The sequence below is a fragment of the Elgaria multicarinata genome, chromosome 3 (genome assembly GCF_023053635.1).
Source record: "Elgaria multicarinata webbii isolate HBS135686 ecotype San Diego chromosome 3, rElgMul1.1.pri, whole genome shotgun sequence".
NCBI classification, from domain to species: Eukaryota; Metazoa; Chordata; class Lepidosauria; order Squamata; family Anguidae; genus Elgaria; species Elgaria multicarinata.
Genome location: NC_086173.1, coordinates 8325648 through 8348576, shown reverse-complemented (window position 1 = coordinate 8348576; position 22929 = coordinate 8325648). Strand labels below are relative to the sequence as shown.

Below are 22929 nucleotides of genomic sequence, written 5' to 3'. Positions count from 1 at the left end.
AAGTAGCAAGATGAGAAGAGGGCTAGATTTTTCTCCTTCCTTCCTTCCCTCCCTCTCTCTTTGTTGGCCTAGCCCAGACTTTCCCAACTTGTTGCCCTCCAGATGTTTTGGACTTAAATTTCCATAATCTCCAGCTAGCTTGGCTAATGGTCAGGAAAACTGGGAGCTGTAGTCTAAAACATCTGGAGGAACACCAGGTTGGGGGAGGCTGCCCTAACCCCTGGCATGAAGGGAAAAGGTATGCTGGGGGTCCAGGTGACTCTGGGAGATGCAGTTGCCCTGAGGGCTGTAGCCTGCAGGAGAACTGCATCTCTCAAGGTCCTGTGCACCTCAGCATGCTATTACCAGTATGTCAAGAGTCAGGCTGACCTGTAGAGGAAAGGGGGGAAAAAACACTCCCTCTTCTGACCTTTCTTACCACGTGCCTTGGAATGCTTCTGCAGCATCCAGTTAAAGGGAATGGGATAGTGTGTTTGCAGAGTTAGGGCTGGTAGGGGATGGCTTTTGGGGACAGGGAAGGTGTTGGGAAACTGGGAATTCTTCTGCAGCTTGGATTTTGATCCAAGCTGCATAAGAATTTGGGGTCTTGTAAAACTCATCTTTCGTTTTTACGAGCACCTGTTTCTGTGTGTCATGCTGCCAACTTTTTTAAAAACAACAACTAAGAATGCTTACCTGGGTGTGTGTGACTGACTGGGTTCAGACGATTACAGTGAGGGAAGAAGCTAACATGGGTGCTCCCCCAGCCCCTGTGCGTGCTGCGGAGAGGGGCTTGTACCCACCCTACAACCCACGACTTGTAGTAGAAGTTGTAGGGTGGGTACAACATGCCCCACCTCCGCCACATGCTGGGTTTGGACGACATGCCAATCTGCGCTGCAGCGTGGGAATAATGCAAATGGTGGTCACACGCATGGGGGTGGGGGCAACAGTCATGATGGCTCCTTCCCCCACTGCGATGGTTGGTGAATGGATGTTAGGAATTGTGTTGGAGGTTGCCTGTTTCTTTCCTCCAAGTTATGCCCCAACCTTGCTTTCCTGTGTGGGGTATTTTGGCCTTGCACCCTGTTGCCTTCTAGTAGATATTAGTGTCTAGAGTCAGGTAATCTGGAAATCAGTGAACCTATGTGTTACATGGTTGCTCTTATTTTGTGGGACTACTGCTCCTAATCCCACAAAAGAACTTTAGGCTAGTGTTCCTTTTTAATGGTTGTTCACTGCTGTTCTATGTTGTCATTTCTATATTGTCATTGCCTTCATTTTCTACTAGTGTGGGGTTAGGTTCCTTGCATGGGTGTAATGTTGTAGCTATGAAGTTGTATTGGAGATTTGTGCTCGGTGTCCCAACCATCACAGGTCAGACAGGGCATGATCAAGGACAAGCTGCCCACAGTGTTTTATTTATTTATTTTTATTTATTACATTTTTATACCGCCCAATAGCCGAAGCTCTCTGGGCGGTTCACAGAAATTAAAACCATAATAAAACAACCAACAGTTTAAAAAGATAAATACAAAATACAGTATAAAAAGCACAATCAGGATAAAACCACGCAGCAAAAATTGATATAAGATTAAAATACAGAGTTAGAACAGTAAAATTTAAATTTAAGTTAAAATTAAGTGTTAAAATACTGAGAGAATAAAAAGGTCTTCAGCTGGTGACGAAAGGAGTACAGTGTTTGTGTCAGCCGGATCTCTCTGGGGAGGTCATTCTACAGCCGGGGTGCCACAGCGGAGAAAGCCCTCCTCCTAGTAGCCACCTGCCTCACTTCCTTTGGCAGGGGCTCACGGAGAAACAAGTGCTAGTGCACCGGAATCTGAAGACGCTTCTTAGCGCCTGTTGCTCTCTGTTGGACTACGGGGCATGTTTTGGCAACAAGCCACATTGACATTTGTGATGGCTTTTGGTCAGGACAAAAAGCTTGTTTTTTGAAACATAGCGAAGAAAGTGATTTAAAAAACATTTAAGCAGTTAGTAAATCCCAGAGGGAGATACTCTGCCAAAATAGGCACTCCCATGTAAGTAGGCTGAAGATGGTAGAAAATGAGACATCTTTCTGAAAACACACTTGTTCACCCAGCCTTTTCCTGGGCTCTAAGTAAATTTACTTTGTAATATTGTATTAATATTAATACAATTGTAATTAATACAATTTTGGTATTGTGTTTTTAATACTGTGAAATGCTGAGTGATTTTACTGTATTCAGAGGTATATAAATGCTACAAATAAATAAAATTAATAATAACTAATTGATCAGATCATTTAGATGGGGAAGGGGCAAGTAATCTAATCCTGTCAGAGGCTGGTATTGGCACTTCATGAAGGCGATGACCTGGTTCACACATCATGGCACCAAGTAGTGGGTTATTTAACCTTTGATTTACAGGGACACGCACTGTGTGTGAGCCACTTCCATTTACTCTAAACAACGTCCAGTCAGCATAATTGGAGAATTTCAGTGTGATGTGCAAACCTGGCCCACTGGATTGTTTAGGGGCTAAACAATCCCAACTAGCCTTACACTGTCAACCTTTGATCGTGCCAATAGAAGATTCTTTACAGTAAATGGAACTGGCTAACGCAGGAAGTATGTTCAGGCAAACTGGGTTAAGTAACCCATCATTTGTTGCTGTGAAATGGAAACTGCCCTGTCACTGTCCTGAGAATTTAAAAGAAAGCAAAAACATGGTTGTGCTTCCCAGCTTGAAAGGAACATGAGACTGAGATTTGGTGTGGACACAGCTGACGAGTGTCAGGCCTCACTCCCTCAAAACTTTAGAAACCAAGCATGAGCTAAGAAACAGCAAATTCTTTTATTTCAGCAGGACAGATCAGAGTCCTTAATGAGCAACTGTTTTATATTCAAGTCACCTAATTAGTTGTATTGTATAATTAAGAGTTTGAGTTTTGGCAGCCTAAAATACAATTACCCATGGCCCAATGAATGGTTTGGAACTAGCCTAAATACAACAGCAGAGCATATGCTAAATTGGTGTGGACATGATCAGTCCCATGAATGAGACCACCAGGAACCCCGTGTAAGCATAGATATATAAGTATAAATGCATTTTAGATACAGTTATCCTGTCGAAGGGGAACCATGCAGCCACAGCAGGCATTGCAAGATTACTGGATATGCCTTGCACAAAAAAATTCTCCTTTACAGCGTGGATTTTGGAATTAAATTATTCAAATCCCTTTGTGTAGCTATTAAGGATATTTTTTTTACCCTGCTCTTTGCAAAATATCCCCGACTACTTACTTGCTCACTCGTTCCCTGCCAGTCAAGCAAGCAAGTGGTAACAGTGATGAGAGAGGAGGAGGAGCAAGAGCAGTTGGTGACAGTGGTGGTGGGAAGGTAGAATCACTGAGCCCGCGGAGGGCGTCTCGCTCAAGAGCCCTCATAAACCTGGAGCGCACACTGATTGTAGTTGGAATTGTAACTGAATTAAGGGCCTCAGCTAGACCTACCTGGTATTGCGCAACGGAGGGGTGAAGATCTCACGATATTTTTATCGCGAGATTCCCCCCTCTGTTTAAACGCAGCGCACAATGACCTCAGAGGAGGAGGACATTGTGGCCACCATTTTCTTTTTTAAAAACAAACAGAAGATGCGCTTGTGCGCTTAAAGGTATGGTTTTTTAAAATAATAATAATTTCCCCGCTTTCCTCACCCCACCCTCGATGGGCGCACAGCTCCTGAGAAGCTCTGTGGCTCATGCGCAGTTCCTGGTTCCTCGCGAGTAACCGCAAGGAGCAGGGACAAACCGTGACACCCGGCCACACGTTCCACGGTCTCGTGATCAGCCTGGGACCGTGGAAAAACCAGGCTCAAAGGGCAGGGTGAGATCCCAGGGCAAGGGAGGGATCATCCTTCCCTGATCCCGGGATCCCCTGTGTGTGTCATGAGAACACACTGGAACGATACCAGGCATCGCCCCAGGATATCGCCCTGTCTAGCTATTGCCAAGGTGAGGACACAGTCCAGCAACATCTGTGGGGAGGGCACTGGTTTAAATTGATGCCAACACCTTTTTTCCCAAACTTATGATTTAAAAACAAAACAGCGTCTCATCTTACCTTCCCCTCAAACGGTTTGTATGCCCCCCCTTTTACTTTGTTCATCTGCAGACGTATGTGTGTTGTCCTTTGCTTCTGTTTTTAATATTTCATGCCTGTAAAGCAGGGCGGTTTCTTGTTCTCAGCATTTTCTTGGCACATTGAATATACGGCGGGGCTTAGAAGCACGAGAGAATGGCCTGAAAGTGTGCTGGTGGGGCGTGTGCACCTTAATGTGGGGGAGGGCGGGGGTGGAGAAGAGTATGTATTTTTAAAGTAAATATTTATGTTGTAAGTGACCTACTGCTACCCCCCACCCCACCCCCAATGAAATAAATTACGGACAGCAAATACCTGTGGCTTTTTGCAACTGGATCTAAAACTGAGTAGCTAACAGACATGTCATTCATGAAAGCAGAACGCCAGATTGGAGTAATGCCACTTTTAACATTCTCTTTCAGAAATCATAGGCACCATAGAGTTGCAAAAATGTGCTTGAGTAGTTAAATTTTTTATCCTTGCATTTTAAAAGAGAGGTTTCTTCCCGTTTCTGAACTTTTTGTATGTAGCTTGCATGTTTGTGTTTATTTTTGCTCCTTTCCTATTAGCTTCTTAAGCATTTAGTAGTAAAATATTTGTTTAAGGCTGGATATATATAAGGACGCAGAATCTGAAATGGCAAGGAAAACCTAGCTCATTGATCCAAGAGAATTCCCCTCCTCTATGCGAACTCCCATATTGATTAACAGAGTAATTTTGTGGTATGTGTTTTTAATGTTTTCAAACAATGTCCTAGTGATAAGCTCTGTTTGAGTTAGGATTGGATGCATTTTGTAGCTTTAACAAAGAAATTTAGTTTGGTTCCTCCTTTCTCTCATTTTAACACACAACCGATATCCTTACCCAGCAATTTTTAGTTTCTTTAGTCTTGAAGCCTTCTGCTTCCTCTCTGGAGCTGTTGGGTAGCCTCTAGCTGTATTATTATTAATAATAATATTTATATAGCACCATCAACTTTCATGGTGCTGTACAGCAGGAGTCCCCAACCCCAGGCCATGGACCGGTACCGGTACCAGTCCATGGCCTGTTAGGAACCAGGCCGTGCAGGTGAGCTGCTTTCACCGACCCACTCCCACCTCCGCGTACCTGGGCACGGGGTGCCATCTTGCCTGCCCAGCCCAAGCGAAGCCAGGACACTGGGGTGGGGCGGCTTCAGAATGGCGCGCCCAGCTGGAAGCCACTCTGGCAGAGCGACTTCCAGGCGCACCGTTCCGAAGCCGCCCGCCCGCCCCAGTGTCCTGGCTCCGCTTCGGCTGGGCGCCCACCCAGCCGAAGTGAAGCCAGGACGCTGGAGTGGGTGGGTGGGCGTGGCTTCCCCAAACCATCCCCTCAACCCCCCCCCCCCCCCCGGTCCATGGAAAAATTGTCTTCCATGAAACCGGTCCCTGGTGCCAAAAAGGCTGGGGACCGCTGCTGTACAGAACAAAATAAAACAAAATACAAAACACCCTGCCATATGGTTTACATTCTAACTTTGTAACTTTGGCCTTGATCTATAGTCCCCCAGTTATACCCCCCCCCCCCCGTGACAAATTTCTACCCCTTACCTGCAAGAGACTCTTCTTGAGAAGCTTCCCCAAAATATCCCTTCTCTTCTCATTATTGCTGGTTGTGATTGAGGTGTGATGCCTCAGCAACTGATCGAGAACCACAGTTTTACATTGTGACTGAATTCGGACGACACGCTAATCAACTGGGGGTGGATGGGTAATGGGAGCAGAATGGGAAACAACCATTGATTAGCATGTCGTCTGAACTCAGCCTATGCATCAGCCTCTCTGCTCCACAATCACCATAGTTACAACATAGCTCTTACTACTTGTGGTCCCAATGCAAGGCTTTTCGGTCCATTTCAAGATGAAGAATCTTAAGACCCAAGCTGCAGTACTGAGCTCAGGGGAGATAAGTTGGCATAAGTTGGTATGTTTCTTTTTGCAGTTGATAGGACCAGAAGTAAGCCAAACAATTCCCTGGTTTCATAATCAAGCAGGAGGCACCCCAAATGTGGACAGAGAGTTGTGCTTAAGCACTATATTTGCTGTTACTACATTTTGGAGTGCTTCTTGACTGTACTATTTCAGAGTGGCTGAGTTCACAAAATGTTGAGTATGGGTTAAGAATAGTTTATCTTTGAACCATGGGTGGTTATTGAATCATGGGTTGTTGTAGCCAGATGCGCTAAGAAACCATAGTTTCTTAATCATGAGCAACCTACAGTTTATAACCCAACAGCAAACTATCGGTTCTCTTTGTGGATATTGTTACCACAACAGGCTTTACACAGTAAAACAACCTGCGATTCAGCAACCACCCATGGTTAAATGACAAATCGTGCTTCACCCATACTCAACCTTGAGTGTAGGTATGCCTCTTATTCATTCTGGTTTCTTAGTACTGAAATGGTAATTTTGTACCTTTGTCCTGAATTATGAAGATCAATCTTTTTAAAGCGATAAGAGAGTGAATGAAGATGCAACAAAGAAGGGAACATCATTTTTCTCTCTCAAGGTTAAATAGAAGCATGTATTTCTCCCCATAGGTTTTGTTACGAGGTTCAAGTGAATGAACAGGGGGAAAAACAATAATGAAAAATGCCTACAGTTCTTCCTAATGCTAAAAAAAAACAAAAACAAAAACAGAGCAATGTTATCTATCAATACAACAAAAATGGTAGCTATCCTTTCCATTTGAAAATCAATGGGATTAAATCCAATGTTATTTAAAGGCTATTAAAAACTGGATTTGAAAAAAAAAATAGAGCAATCTCATCTCTGGTTTCGTCTATGCTTAGTGTCTGTTAAACTGCCTTTGCATCTTTCTAGCATTTATATCCCATGAGACGTGATTGAAATAATGTTTTTCCCCTTAGCAGTTCAGTCACATTTCCACTTGATGTGCATTTTAGCTAGTCTGTTGAAAGGCACCAGTACAATTATTATAAAGGCCAACTAATTCAAAAAGTGCACAGGTATCTTACATTCAGCCATTTTAACGCTTTTCCATAATGATATTTGTCAGTGTTTACTCCAAGATTTCTCGTGCATATATATTTTTTCTCTTACCAGACCTTGAAGCTTTCACCATTTTGCTGCGTTGAGTGCAACAACGTTTTTTTAACCAAAGAAGCCCCTTCCTCTACTTAATCATGGGCCATTTCTACACCTGCCTCCCCCCCACCCCTGGGATCTTCCCAGGATCATCTCTGTGCATGCAAATGACACACAGGAGATCCTGGGAGCAGGCAGGGACGATCCCTCCATTTTCTTGGATAATCCTTAGGTGTAGAAAGGGCCACAGTTTCCTGAAGCTATTTTTAGTGTTAAAAAGGAATTCCAAACACATGACTGTGTCATCTAGTTTAAATCTCAGGTTCAAATTCCCACTCAACTATAAATCTCAATAGGGTGGCCTTGGCAGGTCAGTATCTCCTAGCCTAGCCTACTTCACAGGGTTGTTGTAAGGTTAACACATTGCAATGAGTTCTTTAAAAGCAAAATGCTGAACAAATATATATTAAATAAAATGGGAGAAGGGGAACAGGGACACGCACACACAGTGTGGGTTCACGCATCACGTTAAGCCATGGTGTCTTCTAAGTTACTCACAATAGCTTATTTTGCAAATAGTCTATTGTGCCCCATCATATCAACAGACAAATGAGTTACGCTGCATAGATTTCTCTCTTTCCCCTCCTTCCCCTGTAGGTCTCCCAGTTACGGCATACCGTGGGTTATCAGGGTGGCTTATTTTGGGCAAATAAGCCATTGAGGGTGGCAGAAATTCCCCTTAGGCGACACACTAACCCACCATGGGAATAGCGAGAAAAATAAACCATTGTGGGTTGTCTGAACTCAGTGACAGAGTAAATCGCTGTGGAATCAGAAGACTTGATTTTTATTCTTAAAGTTTTTATGGTCCTGTTATTCTGCCATGCATATTTGGTTGGGAAACCTATAGATCCCTAGAAGGTATCCATGGGCATATTATTCAAATCTGAGATGGAAGTTAGAATTTCCCAGCCATGTGTTTGGACAAAGTTCCTTTTCTTCTCTTTCTCAATCCACATAGCTGAATGCAATTTTGGCACTCTTTTTGCGATCCTTTCATGGTGGAGTTGTTGAATATAGGCCAGATTGCAGAGACCAGAAAGATCAAGTAGATTGTGCTTTTAATAGAGCATAAGGACCAGGGAGTTGTGCCAAAGGCTTCATAGAAAAGGTGTTTTTTTAGAAGACTTCAAGGAAGAGACATGGTGTCACGCAAGTGTTCTGGGAGGCAGTTCCAAGCAAGGGATGATTTATATTCTTGGAACATAAGAGTAGTCATAATGGGTCAGATCAATTATTTATCTTGCGCAGTGTGAGGACATGAGGTGGCTTTGCATTTTCAAAAGTCTAGTCATTTATGCCTGTTTGGTGCTCTTTGCTTTGTGCAGGCTATCACCGCTACAAAGGGACATTTTCTATAGTCATGTCACCGGGAGGTGTGTTAACCAAAAGCATCTCGCCTTTTCGTATGAGCAACATGTGTGGCAGGATGTACCATGCAGACAGCAATAAGCAGAGACCACTGAAAGGCAAAACCCAAGACATTTGAGGAATGTCTCCCTTGTCGTTCACTTTCTGTTATCAGAAAGTTTATGATGGGCTGGAAATGTCCCAGAAACCTATGGTTTCTGGCAACTGAAGAATTCAAAATATTTCAGCTCTGGGCAGAGTTAGTGCCCAAAAATTAGATGTTGGCTGCTAAAAAATGTTGATGGTTGGCTGAGAACTTTGAAATATTATTCCAGACCTAGCTAAGCTCCCTTCGCCCCGCCGCCTGTCTTTGCAAAACACCCGTTGATGGCCTCACCCCGATAAATAAAGCATTTGTCATTTCCTGCCTAACTCAGATGGTAGAATCACTCTTAGAATGATTCCAATAACTTTCAATTCAGTTTTCTGAAAACTGATATAGAAATTAGCATAAGATCTATAATCCTAAGGTATTTGAGAGAGGCATTTTTGGAGAGGGGTTTTATTTTTTTGGCAGAGTCATATGAACTCGCATCACAAGAAAGGGGAGAATGGGGCAGGAGGGGGGAACTCCATAATGAATGCCATATGGATTTATTTCTTCTTTCTCCTCTACTAACATCTGTTTTACAAATCAAGCTCATTCCTATCCTTATTTATTGCCAGTGCTGTTTCCTATGCATAAGCATAGCTCCCTTGCCCTGTGGCAGGGGCACCGCTCTATGCCTGGCATGTGTAGTGGAATGGGACCGGGGGGTGGGGGGGAGATAATGGCAGGTGGTGTGACCTGTATCTTCTGCAGAGGCGTGACTGTGGATTTGTCATGTAGGCCTTAGCTAGACCTGCCAGTCTAGCGGGACGGAGGGGTGAAGATCTCACGATATTTTTATCATGAGATCTTCCCCTGTTCACATGCGGCGCACGATGACCTTAGAGGGAGAGGTGGTGCGCCCGCCATTTTGTTTTGTTTTTCTTAAAGGAGAAGATGCACAGGAGCGCTCGTGCGCAAAAGATAAGGTGGGGTTTTTTTAAAAAAAAATTCCCCTGCTCCCCCCACCCCACTAACGATGGGCGCAGTGCTTGCAAGGGGCCTGGCTCTTCGCGAGTAACCGCAAGGAACCGGGACAAACTGATGCCCGCACACACGTTCGGGCCTAAAGGGGAGGGTGCGATCCCGTGGCAAGGGAGGGATGATCCCTCCTTGATTCCGGGATCCCCTGTGTGTCATGTGGACACACAGGGACGATCCCAGGGATCGCCCTGGGATTTTGCCCCATCTAGTTAAGGTCTTAGTTGTGTCATTTTTAGGAATAGCCACTCCCTTCCTGGCCAGCCAACCTAATGCTAGGAGGCTGGTGGAATAGGGAATGGAGGGACTAGCAGGGGTAGATTGGAGTGGAAGTTTCTCTGCTTCTCTGCTCTGCTCTGGCCTTGGGGAAGAGTTTAGGAGGGCATGATCCAGAAAAGGCGCCGTATTCGTGTCGCCTCCAGAAACATCTGTTTTTCACATCAGCCTCATTCCTATCCATATTTATTGCCAGTGCTGTTTCCTTTGCAGAAGTCAGAGCCAAACATCCGCCCTTAACTCTCAGTCAAAAGAAAGGGAGAGGAAGAGATTGAAAAGGAGATTGGCGCAAGGCAAAGCGAGACTGTCCGAAACTTAGCTGGGGATACTTAGTTCCTTTCTGGGTTTGTTTGATGCTACCAAAACGCCCATCTTGCAGTTTGGCCCTCTTGATACTCCTAAGGGAGAACCCGCTGTGTCTGATGTGCTATTTAGGGTCTTTATATCTCAGCATGGTTAGATTCAAACGTGTAAATACTTATTTCCATAATGTCTGACTGCTTAAGGCAATTTACTGAGTGTTCTAGGTGAGACAGCTTATCCCTCCCTCATGGTGCCGATTTAAAATGTCAAGCTTCACTCTGAAACGCTCAAGGCAGGAAATTGAATAGTTTTTCAAAATAAAAACAATCTTTATACACTGGAACTTCTCTTGTGCTCTAATGAGGTGGAATGGCAGAATGCATATCACAAAGTCCCCATCTCCTTTGAATATTTCTTCTAGAGGGCTGAATTGCAATGTGGAACAATCTTTAGGGTACCTTAGGTAGATGCACTGGGCCTTTTTGGAGGCTGCCCCCAGACTGTGGAACCTCCTCCCAAGGGAAGCCAGGTTCACTCCCTCCATGCTATCCTTCCATCAGCAGGCAAAGCCTGCTTTATTCGAGAAGGCCTTTAGCATGTATTTGGGTCTGTTGGGTTGCATGCTTTTTTATTCTGTAATTGTTATGTTTTTATTAAATTTGAATGTATTGTATTTATTTATTTATTGCATTTTTATACAGCCCAATAGCTGAAGCTCCCTGGGCGGTTTGCAAAAATTAAAACCATTCAAAGTATAAAACAAACAGTATAAAAACATGATATAAAAAAAAATATAAAAGCACAACCAGGGTAAAATCAGCAGCGGTGCAGAAATACAAATTTAAAATACAATTTTAAAACAGCAAAGTTAAAATTGAATTTGTAGACTGTTAAAATGTTGAGAGAATAAAAAGGTCTTTACCTGGCGTCTGAAAGAATATAGTGTAGATGCTAAGCGAACCTCCTTAGGGAGCACATTACACAGCCGGGGTGCCACAGCAGAGAAGGCCCTCCTCCTAGAGCCACCTGCCTTACTTCCTTTGGCATGGGCCCATGGAGAAGGACCCCTGAGGATGACCTTAGGGGTCAGGTACATATGGGAGGAGGTGTTCCTTCAGAAAGCCTGGCCCCAAGCCATTTAGGACTTTAAATGTTAATACTTCACTTTTACTATTTTAACCAATTTTAACTGTCTGTTTAAGTTGCATGGAATGGCATTGTTATTTGTATTATGATGTGTTAGAAGGCCGGTGTACAATAATTGTGAGCTGGGAGACAAATGCCTGATCCCCAAGACATCGGGCTGTTGCACCTACTTCCTGTAAGGGAAGCATTAAAAACAAACAAAATTGCAAACTTCTATATTGTTCTTACCTGCAGCTCTCGGTAGTCTCTTGTCCATGGGGCTGATGAGGTCAGCACTTTCTCAGCTTTAGCAATGGTGCAACTTTCGCCGGTCCCCTACCATGAGGGAAAGTTTTTAAAGTAGGTGTGGAGCCTGGTAATAAAAGATGCACTGGCATTGGACGCAATTATGGATGTACGGCCTCTTCTTCCTTCTAGGAGCACTTTAGAACCCCAGTGCCGTGTTTGATGTATATGGATGGGGCTACACTTGGGCAAATTCTAAATCATTGTTTGATGTTACGATTGCAATGGGATGGGGGAAAATATGGAAGTACTGCTGAGCCAGACAAGAGTCCCCAGTGTGTTTTAAAACCACCAGATGTTTGTTTTCAGAGATAACTGAAGAGCCAAGAAATAAATATGCTTCATCCATTCATTATTAAAAATAAATTATATAATTACACAATGCATAATTGTGGCTGCAAAAAAACGCTACTAGATATGGTTGAAACTTGAAGCAATTATTAAAATCAACTCACCATATAATATTTAAATATTTAGCATGCACAATAATATTTTTGAGCCCCTGGGTATCATTGACTGCAGCACAGCTCTTTTCCAGCTTTATTTATTGAAAATATTTCTGTCCCCCCTCTCTACCAAGAGTGTGCAAGGTGGCTAACAGAATTAATTAAAGCAATAAAAATGCAACACTCAAGGATATACAGAGCAATCCAAAGCAGGGGGGAGTAAAGTAGCAGTCCTTGACGTCTTCCAAAGCCCTGTCAAGGTTGGGCCATGGCAGATGACTTTGTGGTAGATTTTCCAGGCTCTTCAGCCTGGTGGGCCTTTCTCTCCTCTTAAATCTATCCCCCTCCAAATGAAAACAGTACGTCTGGGAATTAACTAAACCAGCTCAAGTCTGGTATAGCTGAGGGGTCAGATTTGGGACTCACTTTGTGTGGCGCAGAGCGGTAAAGCAGCAGTTTCTGCAGCTGAAACGCTGCCCACGGCCTGAGTTCGATCCCAGCGGAAGCTGGTTTCAGGCAGCTGGCTTGAGTCGACTCAGCCTTCCATCCTCCCGAGGTCGGTAAAATGAGTACCCAGTTAGCTGGGGGAAAGGAAATAACGGCCGGGGAAGGCAACGGCAAACCACCCCGCTATAAGGCCTGCCAAGAAAACGTCAGCGAAAGCTGGCGTCCCTCCAAGAGTCAGTAATGACTCAGTGCTTGCACGAGAGGTTCCTTTCCTTTTTTCCTAGGGTAATGGAGGGACTGTGGATCAAGTGCATCTAAAGCTGGCATTCCCCATTTTGGTGTCTTGCTTGCAGTAGATATATGGAATAAATCTACTGACATAATTCAAATTTAGGAAATCAATCAAATGTTATGCCCATAGAACTTTCTGTGGACATAAATGGGACATCCTGGACAGACAGGCTTCCCTTGCTGGTGGAGTTTCGCTTCGCTAGCAAAGGCAGACCTCTGCCCAATCCTACACCTCTCACTCTGTAAAATCTCAGATAAAATTGCAGCAGAGTCAGGCCCTAAAAAGGGCCTTTTCAATTCCTTCCTTCATGAATGCTTGACCAAATGGAATCGTTTTGACATGGCCACTGAAAATAGGGTGGGAGGAAGGCTTCAGGCCAGCATCTCCAAAGAAGAAGTTCCAAAGCTTGGCCAATGTCATAGCAAAGGCCCTTTCTCTCCGGTGACCACTCATCTAAATCTCTAGCCCACTAATTCAGCTGGTCATACAAAAAGCATTTCAGGTCATACTGTAGGGCTGTTCAATGTCTATGGAAGGCGAGTGGTGGGAAGCCGTGGAATCTGTGGCATTTCTGAGACCTGACTCTCCTATGGTCATTCTTGGATCGGAAGAATTTGTAAACCTGGCAGAGAAATGGCTCAGGATAAAGTACATTAATCTCCCCAGTGCAGCCAGTTTCAGCCGGTAGTTTTCCCTCCCAAGTCTGAGGAAAGCTTCCCTTCACAGACTTTGTGATGTAAACGATCAAGAGAAAAAAAGCTCCATCACATCAACAGTTTAACGCACTCTCACCACATTCTGGGATCTGGTATTGCAGCGTGGGGCTCACATGACGTCGTCCCTGTCCTGCACTCATCTCGCCTCTTTTCCTCTGTTTTGCATATTATTTTGGTGCGGGGAAAGTCTGGATTACTTTCCCCAAGCAGATTTAATGCACCCTTAAGCCTCTTTGTATTGCTGTCCTCTCGCTTTTTCCTTTGTTTGGTGTGTGTGCCTTGAAAGGAGTCTTTATGAAGAAAGGGGAGGGTGAGGTGGTTCCGCTCCAGCACGCTGTGTTGAACAAATGGACTTGTGCTTAAGTCAGTTGAATGGCCTTTTTACTGCTCCAACCCCACCCTCATTGCCCTCAGAAATGGAGCGCAGCTGATGAAAAGCCAGACTGGGGTGGGGGTAGAAGACCCACATCCCTGCGGACCCCAGCGGATCTCTTAACTGGAGATGCCCAGCTGTGCATTATCAAATTAAAGGAAAACAGATCCTCCACAAATGCAGACAGGTGATTTCTCATTGGTGGAGTATCAGGAGAATGGTTTGAGGGGATTTTTTTAAAAAATAAAATCCTAAAAATCAAGGCATGAACGGATCTGATTCAAACTTGGCATGGCTAACGCCCTCCTTAAGAGCTATCACCGTGCCAAGTTTTATCTCTTTATCTTAAAAAATTATGCAGATGTAAGTATTTTGATTAGCCACAGGTGTCAATATCAAAGCTACCCCTCACCCCACTCAGCCTCTTCCAGATATGGAGAGAGATGTACTTCTGAGTAAATACGTATAGAACTGACTTTTAAGGTCTTTTAAGTTTCTCTCTGTTCAATGGAGTTTACTCAAAGGTAAGCATGCATCGGATTTTAGTATGACTTGGATGTAAATGCAATTGAAATCAGTAGGATTTACTCTTGAGTAAGGGAATCAAGCCCAGGCAATAAACGAGCTCCCCTGTGCAGAATCGGAGGTGTGTGTGTTAATGGGAAGGAATGACTTGAGGGGGAGAAATTAAAAATTCCTAAAAAATCAAAGGATGAACTGATCTGATTCAAACTTGGCATGCCTAAAGCCCTACTTAAGACCTTTCATGGTCCCTAGTTCCATCTCTTTATCTTTAAAATCGAGAGAGCTGTAAGCATTTTGGTTAATTCCCATAGGAGTTCCAATGAGCGAGGGGGTGGGGGAAGGCTACCACTTGATCACAATGTCCATCAAGGACAAGAACCAATGGACTGGAGGGGGAAGGAGAAGGGGCGAACGTAATAGCAGTGAGAGAGCAAACAAGTGAAAAACGAGTTCACCAGTATAGCGACGATCATGAAAGGGAGGAATGCTTGCCGCACTTATGAAACGGAGGTAAAAAACATGAAGACAAACCAGGGGGGAAAATAGGTGTGATGGAGCTCAAAGGTTAAAGAAGAAGAAAAAGAGTGACAGGAAAAGAGAAGTGATCAAGTCTGCCAAAGTTCTTCTAATGGCTGAAAATGGGAAAATATAGCTGGATAGGTATGCTGAGAGCCAGTTCAGAGAATATATCAGCCAGCTTGCTCATGCAAGCGACTGCTTGCGCAAGTGGTACTATTTGCTCAAGTAGAGTATCATCAGAGGAAGAGCCTTGCATGAGTTTGTGGTTCTTGTTCTTGTAACAGGAAAATCTGAAGTTCAAACCATGCATTGCACTTGCGTTCCATGTTTGCTTATTTCTTTGTTTTGTAAGAGTGAAATGAATATTCGGCGTGACAGGATGGGGGAAAGGGCAGGCAGAGAAGCTGCTTAATCCTTCCCTTTCTTGGTAGTCTTTTTCAGCTCAAACACCTTCCCCCAAGCTCTTCCTCCAGCTGCAGGGGGATGTCTTTTACGGAACATATGGAAACCCTGTATCTTTTCTCTCATGGGCAAATAAAACATCTTCCTTCCTTCCATTTATATCCTGCCTTTTCCTCCAAGGAGCCCAGGGTGGTGTACAAGATCTGCCTCTTCCTCTCCTTTTTATCCTCATAACAACTCCATGAGATAGGTTAAGCTGAGAGTCAGTGACTGGCTCAAAGTCACCCAGTGAGCTTCATGAGCAAGTGTAAAAAACATCCTGTTCAGTTATGGTTGGTTTGATTTGTTTGCATCCCCTCAGAGAATCATGACCAGTAGGCCTTTGATTATTGGCTTTACGGCCAGATCTTAGGGCCCACAGAACCCAAACATCCACAGGAGATGCTTTGAAAAACATTGAACACATTTCTTAGGAAAGCACAGTCAAGTCTTTTCAAAGTCAGCAGTCCCAGGTAGCTGTGGCTACAGCAGTTCATGTTTGGTCTGCATTTTTTGGGAAGATCTCACCAGCCATGTTGGTCAGGAACACTTTTTAATATATTTTTTAAAAAGACGGTAGTGAGAAATGTGTGATCTTAGGCCAGGTCCATTTATATGCTCCCCTCTCTGTCCTTGCTCAATGCTTGGATGCCTTACACATTAAGACTGCACGAATCAGGGTAAATGCTATGGTATCTGATCTTTCCCTTTCAGCTTCTGGCACATAACCTGTTTTGTGACGAAAGGGAAAGAGGAGTCGGAAGACCTCTGGGTTTAGTGCCTTTGAGTTTTTGCATTGGAATCGGTGCACCTCCTCCTCCCCGTGGACCTGAAAGCAATGCAAAAAGCTAGACCATGCTTCACAGCTTGGCTCAGAGAATGAAAGAGAGAAGATCCTTTCTTTTCTACCGGAATTGTTGCCTGCTTTTTATTTTTAGCTAGTAGGCGCTTGAACTTCCCGAATGCTAAAGAGGGGAACATTTGAAAATGGAAGTCCTTGCAGCTGTACCATTCCCTGGCAGTCTGAACTGGACTTTTATACCCAGTCTGAAGGGTTCTTTCTTCCTTCCCCAAAATTGGAACTCTTCTAATTTTGCATAGAGTTTGAGGTGGTGCATCTGCTTTTACTTAATTTTTAAAAAGCAGCAAGAGCAAAAAACGTGATCCGATGTGAATTGTCTTTTTAAAAACCATAGCCTTCTGTAATGTATCTCTTGACAACTCTGGCACTTTGACATGTTTGTTCTAAGCATTATATAGGGAGGCTTGCATCATGCTTGTGCAAAAGTAAATATGTTTGGCTGGATTTTCCATGAAAGCCACTAGGGATGGAACTTGTGCAAAAAGGCATTAAGAGCAGGTAGGAAGTAGGTGTCAAAGTTTTATGACCACAGATAACATTTTTAGGCAAAAGCCACTCACAGAAATGAATAAATGTTTCAAATCCTTAGGCACTACCAACAAATTTTGGGGGCCCAGCTAGGCATGGCACTTAGCAATATTCCAGCCATGAGAATGATCCCTGTCTTGCATTGGAACTTCGGTGGAGAAGGCTGTCTAATGGGGATGCCTATTGGCTAGCTTTTACGATGTCACAAACTCACAAGAACATAAGAAAGGGGCATGCTGGATCAGACCAGGGCCCATCTAGTCCAGCATCCCATATCCTACAGTGGCTAACCAGATGCCTCTGGGAAGCCCACAAGCAGCACATGAGGGCAATAGTGTGCTCCCAGGAGATGGTATTCAGTGGCTTAATGTCTCTGGGCCTGAAGGTTGCATCAGGCCATCATGACTAGTTACCATTGATGATGGACTATCTCCCACCCCAATCCCTGGGGCAAGTTTTGAAACTGCTTTAAAATACATCCATTTAATTAAATATTTTTTAAAAAAACATCCAGCAGGGATGAATTCTTAAAATATTAACTTTAGTATTTATTTATTTATTTATTACATTTTTATACCGCCCAATAGCCGAAGCTCTCTGGGCGGTTCACAAAAATTAAAACCACAGTAAAACACCCAACAGGTTAAAACACAATTACGAAATACAGTATAAAAAGCGCAACCAGGATAAAACCACACAGCAAAGTTGATATAAGATTAAAATACAGAGTTAAAACAGTAAAATTTAAATTTAAGTTAAAATTAAGTGTTAAAATACTGAGTGAATAAAAAGGTCTTCAGCTGGCGACGAAAGCAGTACAGTGTAGGCGCCAGGCGGACCTCTCTGGGGAGCTCGTTCCACAACCGGGGTGCCACAGCGGAGAAAGCCCTCCTCCTAGTAGCTGTTTAAAAAATAAGATTGAGAGACAGTCTGCTGGAAGCCAGGAGCAAGAGGCAGGACTGAGGTTGAACCTGTCTTCAGTTTTCTGGTGTTTATATCTATCATGCAAATGGCAAAGTTGAAAGGCACGTAACCTCATAATCACACATGAAGGACCCGGTGTGACTTCCTTTTGTATATTACATTTGTTCTCATCCCTAGCCTAGTGATCCTCCCAAAACTCTGAAGTACACCACAGAATAAAGGTGTAACATCATGTAACATCAGCCCCATGTTTGGGTGCTTCCAGACAAAAAGCACCTAGCGTTACAAAGCATTGCTCTTCCATTGCAAGCAGAATTGCAATTGGCCATCCACACTTTGGTCTCATGGTTCTTTTGCAAAGGCATCTTCTGCCCACACTTGGGGAAGAACATGGTCGAGTCCGCATTGTCGCTCCATGGTTAGTCGTCACATTCTCCCTTCCTCTGACATTTTGAAGCAGCCTTACATCTGAGTAAACATGCTTATGGTGGGCTGTAGGTCCCATAAATGTCATCTTTAAATGCCAGTTCAGGAGACCCACCCACCTGGATACTGCAATATAGCGAGGCATCCTCCAAGAGCAAAGATAGAAAGCCAGGCTCATCCCTGCTTCCCTTTCCCCAATAGATTGAACAGGAGCTCTGCAGGAGGTGCGTGCTTGCTCCAAAGCCTGGCCAGGAACAGTACTAATCTTTTGCTGCCATTTGCGTGCTCTAGTAAAAATGCACCAATGCATCTAATTTTTACAAAATTGGTAGTTGTGCTGTTCCATGATAAAACAATTCCAATTCTTACCTGCAGCACAGTGCTGGAGGACTGCAGCTAAACATAGGTGATAGTTAGACAGGGCAATCCCCGGGATCGTTCCTGTGCGTCCACATGATGCACAGGGGATCCCGGGAGTAGGGGGAGATGATCCCTCCCTTTCCCCAGGATATTGCCCTACCCTTTCAGCCCACTTTTTTCACGGTCTTGGGCTGATCCCGAGACCGCGGAACGTGCAGTCAGGCGTCACGGTTTGTCCCAGCTCCTCGTGGTTACTCGCGAGGGTGGGGTGGGGTGGGGTGAGTGGGAATAATTATTTAAAATTAAAAAACCTGACCTTTAACAACAACAAAAATGGCAGGCGTGATGTCCTGTTCTTCTGAGGTTGTCGTGCGCTTCGTGTAAACAAGAGGGGGCGATCTCGCGATAGCAATATTGTGAAATCCTCACCCCTCCATCGCGCTAGACCTGTAGGTCTAGCTGAGGCCTTAGTTCTGGATAAACATGTTACAAATTGAGCTGTAAGCCCCATTGATTTCCCCTGAGAACGTCTAGTCAATTTCATAACCAGGGTTTATCAGACAACCCACTTTGGTCAGTTTCATAAGCCTAGCTAGTCAATTTCACAATGCCCATAGAAATTTTACAGGCTGATTTTTCCTGCTTGTTAGTCCTGTGCCCCTCCCACAGACTTGGAGCATAAAGCAGCTCCATTTAAATTTCCTCTCCAATACTTTTATTTCGTAAAATCGGAATTGAACAAGTACTCAAATCAATTTTTAAAAAGAAAGAAAGAAAAATGGCATAGTAGAACCCCCTAATTAAGTTGGTAATTGCAGTGTGTGTGTGTGTGTGTAGGACATCATTCCAGTAGAGAAGGAAAGTTCAGGAAGCAATCAATTAAGGGCTTGTTGAGAGCCCTGCAGAGAGAGGCTGAAGCAGGAGCTCCTTTGGGAAACACGAAATGTTTTCATTTACATTTTTTGCAAAGGAAAGATGTAGAAGGCAAAGAATAAAGGGGAGGCAAAAGCTCTTTAAAGAAGTTGCCCTGCAGGACAAGAAATGACCCTCCAGCCAGAAATGCAAATCAAGCGGTAGAGAAATTAGGGTCATCTGCAACACATTATCCACTTTCCCCAGAGACTGGTTCAGGCATTGTTTAACCCAGGAATTAGCAGGCTGAGCGAACATGCTACCACCTTCCTGGTCGCCACTTCCACTTTCAATTAATAATCCATAAACACCCAGTTCCTGGCTTGTTTTGTGATGCACTAGGCTGAAAACTCTGGGTTGTTTACGGATTAAGCAACACAGAGTTCCTACCTCATCGCCTCACATCCTGATTATGCCAGCGACAGCAAACACATTTAACAGTCAGACTAATGATGTGTCTGTGTTCACTCTGCTGAGGGGTGAAATATGTCAAACAACAAAGAACAAACAGTTATAGTAACGCAACTAGCCTGCTAACAGAAACAATACAGAAGAATAAGCAGACCTCGTGGGACAACCCATCTGATCCTTCACTTGCATTCCGAAGTGCTACTACACTACTGTGAGGGCTGTACCACGTTGTTTTCCCTGAGCATGTAGATTGATCTTAACACTTTCATTTTCCAGAAAGTTAACATTAGGTATCTCATATCTGACACTAGAGGATGGTATTTGTAGACAATGAAGCAATTTGCAGTTAGCTCTTCCCTAGTATCGAGACCATGGGTTCTCAACGAGGGGGGAATTTTAGGGTTCCAGGGGGGGAATTGGGACCACTATTCAGCAAAGTATGATGTCCTGTAGATTATGTCTTCCTACATATGTTATTAAAAACGTCCCAGAAAAGTGTCCTGTCGTCTGCAAAAGCCAGGCCTTTACTCTCTTTTCCCTCCCTCCCTCGCAATCCTAGAAGTTTCAAGCTTCCCATTTAAAGGGGCAACGCAAAACATGGGAGCTGAGAATGTAAAGGGGGCCATCCTTTGCGTTGCCCCTTTAAATGGGACTAATATAGAAAACAAATAAAAGATTTTCAATATTACATGCATATTATTTGGAATGCACCTTTTGTTAGACTATCTTGGGAAGGGGGGAATTGTATTCCGAACAATGGTGAAAAGGGGGAATGGAGCAAAAAAGGTTGAGAACCACTGATCTAGACAGTATCTAGACACACAGTGTAATGGTCAGGGCGATGGGATTCTGTAATCCAGACCCAGAGTATACTTGTATTAATTATTAATTACATTTTTAATCCCTCAGTAACAAATGTTTCCTGGACACAGCTTACAGGTTCAGTCTCCGGTATCTCGAATTTAAAAAGAATCAGGGAAGTAAGTAGGGTGAGGCAATAGACTCCATGGGGTGTCACTGCCAGCCAGAGTAGACAATACTAGGATTGATGGACAAATCGGCTCCCTGTGCTCATGACTGCTGGGGAGGCAGACTGACTCTGGCAAAGGAAAGGAAGCTGCTGCCCCTTTCCAAAGGTTCGAGGCAGAAGGAGAGCCTGCTGCTGCTGGAGGCCTGTCCCCATGGTGCTGCTCAGCAGGAGGTCATGCTTCGTCAGTTTTGAGGCCTTGGAGGATAGCGTTGCTGTGACAGGGTCTGTAAATCCAGGACAAGGCTTGGGTTTCTCCAAAAGCGTTTTGACAGGCTCGTCAGGGTGAGATTAATTGGGGGGGACGAGAAGCCTTCCTGAGCGGAGAAGGCAGTCCAGGGGGAGAGGAATGCCTTTTGTGTCTGAGTGGCAGGTCCCAGGGGTCAGCCACAGGGACAGTTTAACAAGAATATCCAATTATAATAACAGATAAGCTAGAGGTTTGGCAGCGCTATAACTCTCTTGAGCTGATCTGCAGCTGCTGGGGACACCGTAGGCTCTGGTTCAAATCCCCCACTTTGCTACGGACGCCTTGGGTTATCCACTTAAGCGTTGTTTGCGTAGGGATTTTGTTTGCAGCCGTTTTGGGTCTTAAAGTCCCGTCCACGGCTTGGTTAAGATGAAGTACTTGAAAGCCAAGGTACCTCACCCACATCCTAAGCACTTATAATTTGGAAATGAGTTCTGCTAGATTGAACGGGGCTTGCTTTTAGGTCGAGTGAGTTAAAGATGAAGCTGTACCTTGCTTTTATCGAGATGGTCTGGTCTGGTCTTTGTCCTCTAATGCCCCTGAAACAATGCTTTGACAATGGCATCATGAGCAAACTACCTATCTGCTTCTTTCCTGCATGTCAGTGTTCTAGATCAGACAATGAAGGACCGTGGTCCCTGCAAAGCAAAAGCTCCCCCTTCGCCCTGTTCCGAATCCTTTTTGTTCCTTGGATGCTGTGATGCTTTTTGGATTGCTTTTCTATTGCTCTTTTGCAACACAGTCCCTCAGTCAGTGTTAATGGCATTGACTTTTTGGCTTTCTTTGGCTATTTAGTTTGCACGTGTGTGATTGGACAAAGCTCCAAGGCATAGAAGATGGGCATCAATTACCCGATAGCAGCTGCATCATGTAGAATGTCTTCCTTGAGGAATCGACCCTAGCAGCAGGAGACGTGGTGTGAATTAATGCCCTACTTACCAAGCTGTGTTAAAAGGCCCTAAAAGTGTTGTATTTTTTTGCTGTAGCATCTTCCACTGTCTGTCCCGTATCCTTGATTCCTTTCACCAATTTAATACCTGCAGGCAAGAAGTACGATCCGCTTTGCCCTCGCTGGAGACGTTTTTTATAATTTGCTCTGTGACTGTGAGAGCATTTTATCTTGCATTAGAATAGAAGAGCACTTCTGATGTACCAGATGCAGGAGAGAAACAAAAGCGGGATGTTGTGAGCTTTCCAAGGTTTATTGGAAGTAAATATTTTAGCCCTGGCAGTGGTTAGGGATAGGTTCTGGAAACTCACAATCTCTGCTGCTCTTTGTCCACAGCATCTGTTACCTCAGATGTACACTGTTTGAATGGGGGAATTTCATTTCGTTACAATGTTTAATAATCTTCGATAGTGCTATCTGTGTAAAAACTTCCCTCTGTCTGCTTTCTCTAATGTATTCTTAGCATATTATGCAAATGCCTTAGGAGGTAGTATCATTTGCATGGTATGTGTCTTGTCTAGCTTGGCTGAAGATTCCCAGGGGAGCCAATCTGAAGCAGTTGCACTTGCTGGAAGGGCAAGGCAGAGTGAAGTCAAGCAAGGTCAGGCCTTTGCTCGCTGGAACTCACTCAGGAAGAACTGTTGCCTCAGCAACATACAGAGGCCTTCTGAAGTCTTATAAAGGCTTGCAGATCTGAAACTGCTGTTAACTCCACTACCTCACCTTTATCTCCACCACCTCTGAGGAGTTGTCTACTCTGAAAGGACATTGTCCGATTCTGCAGCCACTGGCTCCTTTGGT

At 44.2% G+C, this 22929-nt stretch overlaps 1 protein-coding gene across 4 annotated transcripts in view; it reads left to right on the top strand.

The window, feature by feature from the left end:
- The window catches only part of LRP1 (LDL receptor related protein 1), a 360219-nt gene that overhangs the window by 69649 nt on the left and 267641 nt on the right, over nucleotides 1-22929 (top strand). The window lies entirely within an intron of this gene.